The sequence below is a fragment of the Protopterus annectens genome, chromosome 7.part0 (assembly GCF_019279795.1).
Source record: "Protopterus annectens isolate FY-2018-M chromosome 7.part0, PAN1.0, whole genome shotgun sequence".
Lineage (NCBI taxonomy): Eukaryota > Metazoa > Chordata > Ceratodontiformes > Protopteridae > Protopterus > Protopterus annectens.
The window spans coordinates 458,620,430-458,633,989 of NC_056739.1; the positions used below are offsets into that span (position 1 = coordinate 458,620,430).

Consider the following 13,560-nt stretch of genomic DNA (forward strand, 5'->3'; position numbering starts at 1 on the left):
ATTGCCAAGTGTTTCTGTCAAGAGGGACAATGAGTAGCATTGCCTGACATGTATGGGTAGTCTGTTCCAGAGTGTGGTGATTCCCCAGGACAGGGCCCTATTCCTCCAGTATGTTCTGTGTAATGTGTTGATTAGGTTTAGGTCCCTGGAGCGTGTGTTAGCAGAAGGAGTAGGATGTTGTTATATGTAGCATGTTCAACTGCTCTGTGTATGACATAGCTGTGTATGTTGGACAGATGTCAGTTGTGCCTGGGCAATGTGCACTGGACTGTAGCCACAGTTGTCTGAGATGGACTGTGTATTGCATGTGTCTGAGCCTGGTAATTCCATTAGTGAGGTGTGTGCTGTGTCAGTGCACATGTACAGCATGCATTATGGGTAGGTGTGTTAGATGTGTACATGGACTACACCTTAGTTATGACATGCACAGTGAATTGCCAAGCATAACCTTAAACCATACTCACTGGCATTTGGCCGCTGCCTTGCTGGTATCCCAGAGGTACCTACATTGACATGGGATAGAGTTGATGTCAGTGGCCACAGCTGTGGCATTGCTACAGGGTAGCAGCAATATTACAGTACAACAACAGCTGAAGTCCACAGTACTGCAGTTTATGCATTACTGCTTATCGGTATTACACAACAACATACCCCACATCTCACACATGCATGATCTACCTGTACAGATGCATACACTACAGTAGTCTACTGATATGCCCTGGAACCTTACCTGCATGCTCAATGTGTGCTGTGTGAGTAGCACCCACCTCCATGACCATATAGGTCTGAAGCTCTTGTGGGAGGGAAGGTATTACCAGGCTGATGAGCAGCTCCTCCACTCTGGTGAGGGGGGGATGGATGTTATGTCCCCCCGTTACAAGATGGTCACCCCGCACAGCAGCGGCACAACGTCGTACTTGCCGGAGCAGGTTACTACAATGGTGGTGGACCTGCTCATAAGTTTGGCTGTGCAACCCCACCTCATTCACCCTGCGGACCATATCAGTCCACATGGCTGTTCTCTCCTGCTGGTCCATGAGAAGAGCAGTTGATAGTTGTGGATGATGCTGGTGATGATGATCTCCTCCTCAGTGGCACTGTATGCGGGTTTTCTCGGGTGTGCCATACTCCCTGAAAGACATAATGATGGAAATATGTCTGAGCAACTCATATGTCAAGTTTACCATAATACAATGCACATATCAGTCTCCCGCCACCATATCAGCTCCAACATAATGTTCACACTATGCTAGTGGTATGTGTCCGGTATGTGTACCATTGGGCATATATTGTATTGTGCAACACTTTTCTGCTATGTGGTTATAGACATGCTCCCTGTGGGGACACTAGAGTTGCAGGGCTGTTACAGGGTATTTTACCTGCATGCCATTGTCACTGCCACTATGTTTCCACATATGCATGTGGTAGGCCTACTATGTGATTGCTACACATCTGCCATTCTGTAGTATTGGGGGTATCTATGCATGCTGTTGGACATGTTCTGGGATTGTGTGGACTGTTACAGCCCACATATGTTCCATGACAGTTACACACATCAGTATATGTAGGGGTTATTTGCCAGCAGGAACACCACTCCAACCTAATGTGCACATGTTACTAGTCCACATCACATCCATGGCCCACCATGGAACCTCATTATCTACTGTTCCATCACTGCCTTCATGTGGAATCACCTCAGGGGATGGTGTCCCCCCCATGGAGCACACACAGACATGTGTCTGTCACCCAGGTAGGTCGCAGGTATTGGGCATAGGGAGGTCCACAGTGACATGGGGTATGTGCTACATCACCTGGAGGCATGCAGTACACATACACAAGGTTCGACATGCATGTCCCTCCTGCCCAGTGCACAGCCCAGGCACCTTTATTTCCATGTAGATGCTGTTGTGACTGTTCATGAGTGGGCACCATGTTCCCTTTGTTCCCATGTGGGGGCTCAATGGCCTCCGCATTCCAAATGTAACTACCTGTCCACAGCGTTTAACCACCACATGTGCCATATACCAGCCCTGTATTCTGTCTTGTTTGTCACCCAACCAGACCTACACACCAATATGTGCCTAATACCCTTCACCAACATATATATCCCACCATCCCATACAATTGCAATGTGTTCCCAACATGGGTTACACACCTCACGCCACACTCCATCTTGCAGCCACTGGTGTGTAGGTATGTTGTGTATTTATGTGTGATGTTCTCTCACACATGTCATGGCAGGGAAAATGTATTGACATGTGTGTATGTATATATATATATATATATATATATATATATATATATATATATATATATATTTATATTGACATGCACACCACCGCATATATCTGTCTGTATACATATATATATATGTATGCATGTATGTATATATACATATGTGCATATATGTGTATATATAATTCTGTGTTGTTTATATACCTATATAAATGTATAATTGTCTGAGGTTCTGTACACATACACAGCTGTGAATATGTATCACACATATATGTATCTGTATGTGAGGTGCATACGAACATCTGGACCACACTCATGTACCCTCTTTACTTCACAGCTGAACTGTTCTGCCTTGCTGCAACACAGACTAGCATTAGGGGGTATATATGGTGAAAAACTTTAGATAAGCATATTATACTGCTATGGCAGTTGGGCATGCTATGCTGCACTTTAACATGACTGTCCTGCAGGTGGTGTGGTCTCTCACCCATGTGTCTATCATGGTGGTATTAATATCCCCACCAGCCGTTGGCCACAGTAATTTACAGAACACAGATATCATGGGTCACATATTTGCCATTCACTGCTGGTCTGCACATTTGACAGCTATGTCCCACTGCCCACAGGGACTGATACAACTGTCCAGTGCAGTTGTTGAGCACAACATCATTAAAGGAACAAGTACTGATGGCACATATACATCCTTTCACAGTATACATCCTATTATTCTATGCCATATACTACATGCCAATAAATGCATATCTGTTTCACATACCTGTTATGTTGTTTTTGCTGTAACACAACCCTGAGCTTTGTGAACTTTCTCAAATGTTTTATTTCTCTCTCTCTCAGTCTCTCCAGTAGAGTGATTAAGCTGGTTTGAATAGATTGCAGTATGCTTTTGTTGGTATTGCACATGATCAGGTGGTGGCCTCTGCACCAGTCAGTGTCCACCAGTTGCTAATTGCATGCAGCCTGCTGTGTAGTACTTCAGATAACCACTGTCATGGCAACCCTGTACTATAAATTGCTGCCTTCTGTGGGCATTGTCCCTTCACCTTTACAGTATGGATGACATCCTTCTTGTGTGTGGACATCAGTGTTACAGACAGCAGGTAGCAATACCTCTTACAGCAGAACCTGCAGACACAGGCCAAATCCACATTTGGGTAAGGTTCCAGACCTACAGACAGCATGAGTAGTGTTGTTGTGTGCAATGTATCTTGTTGTTGTTACAGGGTTTCTGTGTACATGGTACTTTTTCATGGAATGTTGTCTGTCTGCATAGCTCTCAACTGTGGGCATATCCATATGATACCAGGGGGATTGGCTGTTAGGTTTTGCCTGTACACCACACAGGTATTGTCCCAAATATATCTGTGGCATTCTGTCTGTTGAGTGCTATCAGTACATGGCTACATCCATTTGTATTTCAATGTTGTATCCCTACATAAGGGTATACTGCAACGAATCCTGTAACACCAGCAATTTCCAGGGTGTGTAACAGCAATAATGCAAATATGGTCCTATGTTCCTGCCTCTGTCCTCCACATATATGCCAGTCTTTGTCCTGCTGTGATACAGGAAGGGTTGTTAGGTAATGGCCTATCATTATTTACCACTAGTATTGCTGCTATCATTCCAGTCATGTCATGGACTCCCACACCAACTGTTGGGCCATGTCCATATATATGGGGCCAGCAGCTGGAAAACACATATGTGCCCTTGTACATTCCTAAGGTAAGTATGTGGTATACAGTGTTCCTTGCCCTTGTGCAGCCTTTTATGGGGGGTGGTTCTGTGCCATTAACCTAGGCTATGGCACCTTTTCAGTGATATAACTGTTAAGAAGAGGGTCATTCAGTGTGATAGTGAGATGTTAGGTTAAGCAATGTTATGTACAAGATACTGTGACATTAACACAAGTGCTACTTTTCCCCCTAGAGCTTGACTACAGGGTGTAATTGGATGCTGCTGAACTACATCTGTAATTGTTGATTGTTATGTATCCTGAAGGCAAATCCTGTTCCTACTGTTGTACTAATTGAAGGCCTGGACAACATAGTATGGTATAGATACACATTGCTTGCATCTACTGTTTTGTGTGGGCCTTGCATTCATGACTGATTACATATTTCAAACCTTATGTGGTGTCAGTACTGGCATACATTATTGTATAGTACAGGAATAAAGGTTATCTACTTATGCATACCTGTGTGTCGTGTCATATCCTTTGAATTGTGGGTGGGTATATGTTTAATGTCAGTATTCTCATTTGTGGGAATGGTTGCCACACTACACATTTCACAGGTGTCAGTTGAATGGCTTGTGGCTGAGAGATATACTTTGCACCCAGTACTTCCACACTACTTTTACATATGTATGGCTACTGATACCTTTTATGTGTGTATATGTGTGTGTACCTATATATATTTCATATGTATATATATATATATATATATATAGATATATACATCTGTGTGTGTATATATATATATATATATATATATATATATATATATATATATACACACATACACACATATATATATATATATATATATATATATATATATATATATATATATATATAATATGTATCTATAGATATATGCATCTGTGTGCATATATATATATATATATATATATATATATATAATATAATAGCTTCTCCTTCAATTGTCTCAACCCGCTCCGTTCACCCTGTGGGCTCACTCCGCTCCCCTACCCTACGCCCAATTCCCATCCACCCCCAGTGGTCCTAATCTTATACCTATCAAACCACACCCCTTCTCCATTCCACCAATCACCATCATAGTTCCATTAAACAATCCTATTTTTCCGCCTCTCTTCCACCACTTCCTAAATCTCCCACCACACCCTTTGGCCATTCCTTACAACACCTACTTTACCTCTGTACCTATAGTAAATCCTTTATCTCCCATGGCATGGAATAAACCCTCCAACCTAATCCCCTTACAGAAGCTACTCATACTTATGCTTTTACCTCCTTTAACACTAGCATACCTACTAACCTCCTATACCTGTCAGGATGGCCGAGTGGTCTAAGGCGCCAGACTCAAGGACTGAAATTCCTTCCACTAATCTGGGTATTCTGGTCTCTGAATGGAGGTGTGGGTTCAAATCCCACTTCTGAAAGTATGTTTAGTTGGAAGGGTGGCCTAATGATTAAGGTGTTTGCCTTACAAACACAAGGTACAGGGTTTGAATCTCACAGGGGGATAATTGGCTAGGCTTAAAATGGCTCACAAGGGAAGTTAGCCTAGTACTAATCTATGAACCTATGAACCTATGAGCAACCAACATATTCACACTTTCTCTACCCTACTAAACAATCCACCTCTTCTACTCTAGCCTTTCACACTGACCATTTCAACATTACTTCCACATACAGCTATCTACTACCTAAATACCACAGGACAACCCACATTAGATATAACTTCCCTAATAACAGGAGACACCCATTTCTTCTCAGTAGATATACTAATACTAGATATCTAACACTTCACATCATCCTAAAGGATGGAGATATTCACCCAAACCCTGGTCCTAACACCTCCACTACCACTCAACTCATCAACCCAAACCCCTCTGCTATCCCCCTACTTAAAAAACCTCCCAACTCACTCTTAATAGCTCACCTCAACATACGTAACATTAATAATAAAACTACACAACTCCATACTCTCTTGCAACTCTACCCCTTTGATATTATTTGTCTAACAGAAACTTGGTTAAAACCTGCAACTAAAGACAATGAAGTTATCCCACCTGGTTACACAATCCTACGTCTTGACCGTGTAGCCAAGAAAGGTGGTGGAGTAGCAGTTCTATTCAAATCTGATCTACAGATAACCATCTTCAACCAAAAATTTCCTCAGGACTCTAATGCTGAGATAATTATTACCAAGCTTCAGCTAAACTCTGTCAAATCTATCTATATTATCTGCATCTGTGTTCCTCCAGGCAACAACATTTCTACCATCGAAAACATCCTTTGCTGGTTATCTCAAAACCTTCCCCAAGAAACAATAATCTTAGGTAATTTTAACATTGATTGGAAATGTTGCAACAACAACTTCCCTACTAGCCATATTAATCTCTATGGGTTTACCCAAACTATTACCTCCCCTACTAGAATAAACAAAACTAATAAGAAAGAAAGCACCTTAGATTGGATACTCATTAATAGTCAACCCCAGACTTATAACTGAACCCTCCCTGATGACATAAGCGACCACTCGCTAACCTACATCATCAGGCTCAAAACCAATGTACCCAATCAATTCATATTTAGTACAATCAGAACCAAGAAAAACTTCAACTTTGATCTATTCCAAAGTGAACTTACAACATGTAATTGGTCCCCCTTAAAATACCTTTCTCTTGATGAAGCTGTTGATTACTTTAATACTAATTTCCTAGCCATACTCAACCACCATGCTCCTACCTGCTCTATCAGGATAAGAACTAAATACGCTCCTTGGATTTCTAAGGAAACTAAGCAAAAAATCCATCTCAGAAATAAACACTGGAATAAATCATGCTTAACTAAAAACCCTGCTGACCTTCAAAACTACAAACAACTGAGAAATGAAACAAAAAAAAGCTATACTGTCCGATAAACAAAACTATTACCTACAATCTCAACAGACCCACCATAATAAGCCACAAAAGTTCTGGGCAAGTATTAAGCAATTATTACATCCCGGTCAATCTATCACACCTAACCCACAAGGCACTGACAAGGAAAATCCCAAACAAACTGCTAATGCTTTTAATACCTTTTTCACCAATGCAATTCAAACCCTTGCCAGTCATCTCTCTCCTCAAAATGTAACTTTATCTAATTCTGACACTAACCCACCACCTCCATTTCACTTCCAACCTGTCCCAACAGCATTCATTCTCACCCTGATCCGAAAACTCAAACCAAGCACTCCCTCTGCTGACCAACTACCTGCAGAATACTTACAATTAGCAGCCAGATCTATTGCTTACCCCATCTCCATTCTCATCAATAGAACCATCACTGAAGGATATATCCCTAAACTTTGGAAAGTCTCTCATATTATTCCCCTTCATAAGGGGGGAGACTCCACTGAACTCTCCGACTATCAACCCATAGCCCTACTTTCTCCTTTATCTAAGATTATGGAAAGATGTATCCACAGGCAATTGCTAGACCACCTTCTCCATCATAACCTGCTTTCCAACCCCCAACATGGTTTCAGACCTTCCCACAGCACTACTACTGCCCTCCTCTCCTTTATAGACACCATCAACAAAAAAACTCAACCTTAACAAGCTTTCCTCTGCACTCTTCATTGACCTGTCCAAGGCTTTCGACATAGTAAATCACAATATACTCATAAACATTCTCAAATCTCTGTCACTTGACAATCTAGCTATAAAATGGTTCCAGTCCTACTTAAATGGCAGACACTAAGCTGTGCTCTGGAACACCATTCTTTCTACCCATCTACACGTTAATAGTGGTGTCCCTCAAGGATCCATATTGGGCCCTCTCCTGTTTTCTATATTCACCAATGACCTTCACCAAGTAGTTCTCCAAGCTACATGTATACAATACGCAGATGATTCTACACTTATATGCTCAACCACTTCTGTAACTGAACTTCACTCCCATACACAAGACGTATTTAATTCTGTAGAATTATGGTTTACAAAACGCTGTCTCTTACTAAACCCTAAAAAAAACTAAACTTCTCCTTTTTACGCCTACCAGTAAATCTCCCCCAATAGACTTCATTATTACATCCAATAATAATACTCTTATATCCCAAGATCCTACTACCAAACTGCTAGGAATCACCATAGACAACAACCTTAACTTTAACACCCATATCAACAACACTCTGAAACTACTAATAAAAAAATAGGCTCTCTTTATAGGATCAAACCCTTCCTAACTCCTGCAACCAGAATAACTATTGCCCACACCCATCTAATCTCCACTCTTTTTTATGCCTCACCCATATTTACTAATCTGTCAAAAAATAACCTTAAGAAACTAGAAAACTCCTACAATAGTATAGCCAGATTTGACACAGGTAACCCTTACAGAACACACCCCTGCATTAATCTAAAGCAAATAGGGTGGCTTGAATTACAGCAGCAACTGAAATTCAGTCAACTTGCCATCGCCCATAAAATACTTTATCAACCAGCCAAGACACCCATCCTATCTAACCTTATTCACCCCCTCCTACAACCTGAAGTCCCTAAGATCTTCACAAAAAACTTCTTATAAATATCAACAAATCAAACAATAGAGCTGGAGACTCTCTCTTCTCTAATACTGTCGGAAAAACCTGGAATCTACTTCCCTCCGAACTTTCTACACTTCCCTCTACTACTCTGTTCAAAAATAAACTTAAGCTCTATCTCAAAACACATTGGATGTGCCTCTGTACTAAACCTGACTGACCATCATGCTCTTGTTACTTGATGCAACTTTACCTTCTCATCTCTGCAACAATTTCACCTTAACAGCCGCTATTCTACCTCTTCATATTTTTCTTACTTATTCTCAAAAGGTAGCATATTTGTACTACTAGATGTATTACTCAACTGCTACATCATATTACCTTCTTTTTTATCTTCCTTTTATTTACACTTATACTTTACGTTTTAGCTTTTAATCTTTGAACATTAAATTGTAACTTCATTAGTAATTGTACTAAGCCTATGCCTAATGCCTCCTACTCAACCCAAGGAAAACAAAACTTCTACTCTTCTCACCAACACGCAACAAACCCCCCTACAGTTCTCTCTTACCTCCAACAATAATATTAGTATCACTCCAGATACCTCCACAAAACTACTAGGTATTACAATTGACAATAAACTCAATTTTGAAAATCACATTAACTCTACTATAAAAACTGTGAACAAAAAAATAGGAACCCTATATAGAATTAAACCATTTCTTACCCCAGCTACAAGAATCATCCTAGCCAAGACCCATCTAATCTCTACTCTACTCTATGCATGTCCCATCTACACCAACCTGTCAAAAAAACCTAAATAAACTAATTACATCCTACAATAACATAGCTAGATTTGCAACCGGATCTCCTTTTAGGACCCATCACTGCACTAACCTAAAACAATTTGGCTGGCTTGAACTTCCTAATCAGATCAAACTACAACTTATTATAACCCACAAAACCCTGTACCAACCTACCAAAACTCCTATACTCATTAGCCTCATTACCCCTTACTACAACCTGAAACATCTACGCTCCTCTAATAAACTACTGATAAAAAGGACTATACCCAATAACTCTGCTGGAGATTGCTTATTCTCCAACTCAGTTGGGAAACACTGGAACAATCTACCCGCTGATATTACATCCCTGACTTCTCCTCCTCTCTTCAAGAAGAATATCAAACTGTACCTTAATAATAAATGGCTCTGCCCATGTATAAACCCAGACTAGCCTGCTCATCTGTCTCCTATCTCTCTTTTCCTCTCCCCTTCTCTACCCAACTACCTCAATAATAATTGGCTGTACCTCTGTAGAAACCCAGACTAGCCTGCTCATCTATCTCCTATCTCACCTTCCCTCTCCCCTTCTCTACCCAACTCCCCAATAGCTTGTTTTCCTAAGTTCCACGACTATACATTAAGACATGGAACTTACCCTGTGAACAGCACTCATTCATCTTAACTTTCTCTCCTCTCTTCTTAGGTATTTTTCTCTCACCACTCCTTCTTAAAACAACTTTTAAAGCTGTTAGAAAATTATGTACTCCTCAACTCATCCTATTCTATCTTTGATATCTGTCCTATCTTCACTTCACAGCGATCTCTCTTTATCCTTTCCTTTATATTTCGCCACCTTCATGATATTGTACTTTACACAAAATAAATAAATAAATAAATAATTTTGGGACTATTTTGTTTTTTCATAATTGCTACTCATGCTTATTGTTTCTTTGCTTATCATAACCTTTTACAGCCTGTTATTATGAACTATGTATGTTCTATGTATTATAACCTGGAGCTTTTCTCCCCGGGCTTCTACTGAAAATGGACATATATCCAGCTAGACTAGCCCGGTCAGCAAATGTAAAATAAATAAATAAATAATAAAAAAAAATAAATAAAATATTTTCATTTTTTTTTCTATTATACTTTATAAATGTGTAACCACATAAATACATTTTTCTTTTTTTACAATTTAAATATGTACTGCTGTATATGTGAACTTCATCTGAACTGATTGGAGCTTATCTCCCCGGCCCTCCACTGAAAATGGACATATATCCAGCTAGACTAGCCCGATCAACAAATGTAAAATAAATAAATAAATAAAATGAACATATCTATGTATCTATATACAATTGCTGTTATATGATTATTTGTGAGTCATACATTAATATATATATCTACATATAGCTGTCTGTCTGTCTTGATTTACAGATATATATATATCTGTCCATATGTCCATGCATGTTCAGCTCATATTATGGCCTGTTTCTCATTCACTTGGCAATTGCCATGGATGATTGCAGCATTGAAGTTAGTATCTAGTGGCAGCACTTTTGTGTTTCAGACTTCATCTCCTTCTACATATATGTTCTAATACATATAACTGTGTAACTAGCAACATTTTAAGTGTATTAGATCATTAGTTGACATATATCCCTATGTGTACCCACAGTGTGGCTTACTTTGTCGGACTTCTTGCATTAACAGGTTATGTGGTGTGATAATAATACATTTCCTGTACTGTTGTCTGATTGTGCTGCATGATATGTTTGTGAAAACTTCAGGTTATGTATATCTGCCATGGTTTAGTGGAAAATCACTTTGTGTATGCAGTGCAGGGTCCTGGGTTTGAGCCTTGGAGAGGCAGTTTATTTTGTTGCTGAGCAGAGCAAGGGACGTTGGCTACAGAGTGACTGAGGCACTTTTAAATAGTTGTAAGCAAGTTTGCGCGGGTTTTTGTGGAGCTAAGCAATTCATACACAGGTTAAGCAATTCAGCAGCTAAATGAGTATAAGAAACTGTAACCAGATTTTAGCAGTGCTTACCTCTGTGCAAACCCTTGCAAACTCGCTTACCACTGCTTAAAAGTGCTTACTACCACTTACCTTTGCGCTAATTCCTTTAAAAGAAAAAAAAGGGGTTGATAGGAAAGTGGTGAAAAACAGGGCACAAAGAGGGAAAGACAGTAGGGAAAATAGCTAGGCATGTGCAGGGAGGGTATAGGAAATGTTCATAGCTGCCCATTTCTTCTACAGCAACAGCTGTGCATTTACACTATATTTGCAGGTACATTTGGAACCTCAAATCCCTGGGAGAGGGGTGAGGACAACATATATTCATTGTGATGCCAATAAGACCAGATTACATGTGTCTAGTGGACACGTGTGCGAAATGGACAGCCATGTATGGGGCAAGATTTTTTTGTGGGAACAGATTGCCCCTTTTTTCAGGTGAGAGTGGGATGTTGGGGAGGTATAGGTAGGTTAACAGATAAGATACACAAGATTCATACAGGACCGGTATATGACACATGTGGGGGGTAAACACCTCGGATGGGGAGGGGTGTTTGGAAGTCGTAAGCCCATGAGCCCCCAACTGGAAACAGTGGGACTGAGGTCCCCACCCATGGGCAGTCACCACTGCACCTTCACAGCCCTGAAAGTGGCTGCGCTGGGGGCTGTGTAGTAGGGGAAGGCTCAGCCTCTAATAGCGCCACTCAGCCTTCAAGCTGGTGTAGCCACTCTTGATACTCCAGATCGAGCTCCTTATGCACCACAGCCCAGACCTGTTGACGGGTGACAGGTTCCCCTCTGCGCCCGCTCTGAGGGGGGGGGGCGAGCCCCATCCCCTGCAGCGGTAGAAGAGGAGGTCCCAGGCTGGGCTCCAGATGTGCTGGTGCCCGGTGCCATGGCCAGCTGAGTCCACTGGGACTGGCCTTCACATATGAGCTGTGTTGTCACAGGTTTATGACAGATATGGCTTAGTAACAGTCAACAGCATTCAGGATTAGTTATAATAGCATGCATAGGTATTCCCATTAACCCAACACACCAGAATTAACACAATTGCAGAGCAAGCAGATCACATACATATATGGAACAACATTGGCCATTACAGGAGCATGCAGATTTCATTGATGGCAACAGGTCACCATTATGGGTGTATTTTCACATGGCACATGCATAGAAACAAATGTGAATATTTATAAACCATTAGGACATATGTCCCAACAAAAGGTTGGAGTGTACACATACCAGTTGAGGATTGTCATTAGGTTATTATGCACATATGGTAGGGGTGAGAGAGAGAGTTCAATTAACAACTAATATATCATTGTAGTTTTCACAACATTCTTAGTCACTGCAGTGGTCTTTCCCTTACATGACTGCTAACCTGATAAAAGTGTTTGTTTTCCTGCTACTACCTGGGTGACTGTTCGATCTAGCTAAACTGCAAGTATTTCTGCTTCTTGAACTGTTTTAAACTGTTTAAAGTTGTTTTTGCACCTGCAGTTTTAAAGTTTGTCCTGTTTGTTGCATTTACCTGTTGAGGCTACACACTCAAGTGCGCTAGCCTGTGTTACATATTTATTGCATTTTCCTGCTGTTTGTTGCAAAAAAGAAAAAAAAAATTCCTTGTTTCCCGTCTTTCCTGACCTAGAGTAGTCCAAATACAGGCTTTGCTGTATTCTGGACTTTTGGAAAGTTCCTGTGTTGCCCATTTCTTTTCTTGGATAAAGGAAGGCGTCTTTGTACACCAGTGGCAGTGGGGAGCTTGGAGCAGCCTATCTATCCCTGGAGGAGTGTTCCCAGCACAAGAATCTGGTAGTCTATTGGCCGTTTTGGGCCAATTTCTAGCTCTTTCAAGTCCCCCTGTATAAAACCCGATTTAGCGGCTTTGCGATTTTGCATAAGCGCGGCATCGAACAGCGCTTAATTGAGTTTAAACCATTCTCGGCTCCACAAAGTCTGCTCTTCACTTTTTCCCTTAGAACTGATCTAGTTCTCATAATAAACACCCTATTCCCACTCTAAAGCCTGGCACTTGCTCACTAAAGCAATTATATAAGTCAGCACTAAAAAATTAAAAGCACTACACCCTCACAAACTCCCCTTGAGTACTTTGTTCCCCATTGGCCCTTTTTTTCAATTATAAAGTAATTCCCAATACTATTCTAGCATGTCCAAAGGTCAGTTGTCAATCTCCTCTCCGGCCAGCTGGTGAATCTGGGAATCTTGAGGCAATGTTACAACTGCCTCATGTACACAGACAACCCTCTCCTC

At 40.8% G+C, this 13,560-nt stretch overlaps 1 non-coding gene across 1 annotated transcript; it reads left to right on the top strand.

Annotated features, from left to right (window-relative positions):
• Positions 1-5,281: 5,281 nt before the first annotated feature.
• On the top strand, positions 5,282-5,394 carry TRNAL-CAA. Its single transcript has 2 exons — positions 5,282-5,319; positions 5,349-5,394. It is a non-coding gene; the product is annotated as a tRNA-Leu (tRNA).
• The last annotated feature ends 8,166 nt before the right edge of the window (positions 5,395-13,560 follow it).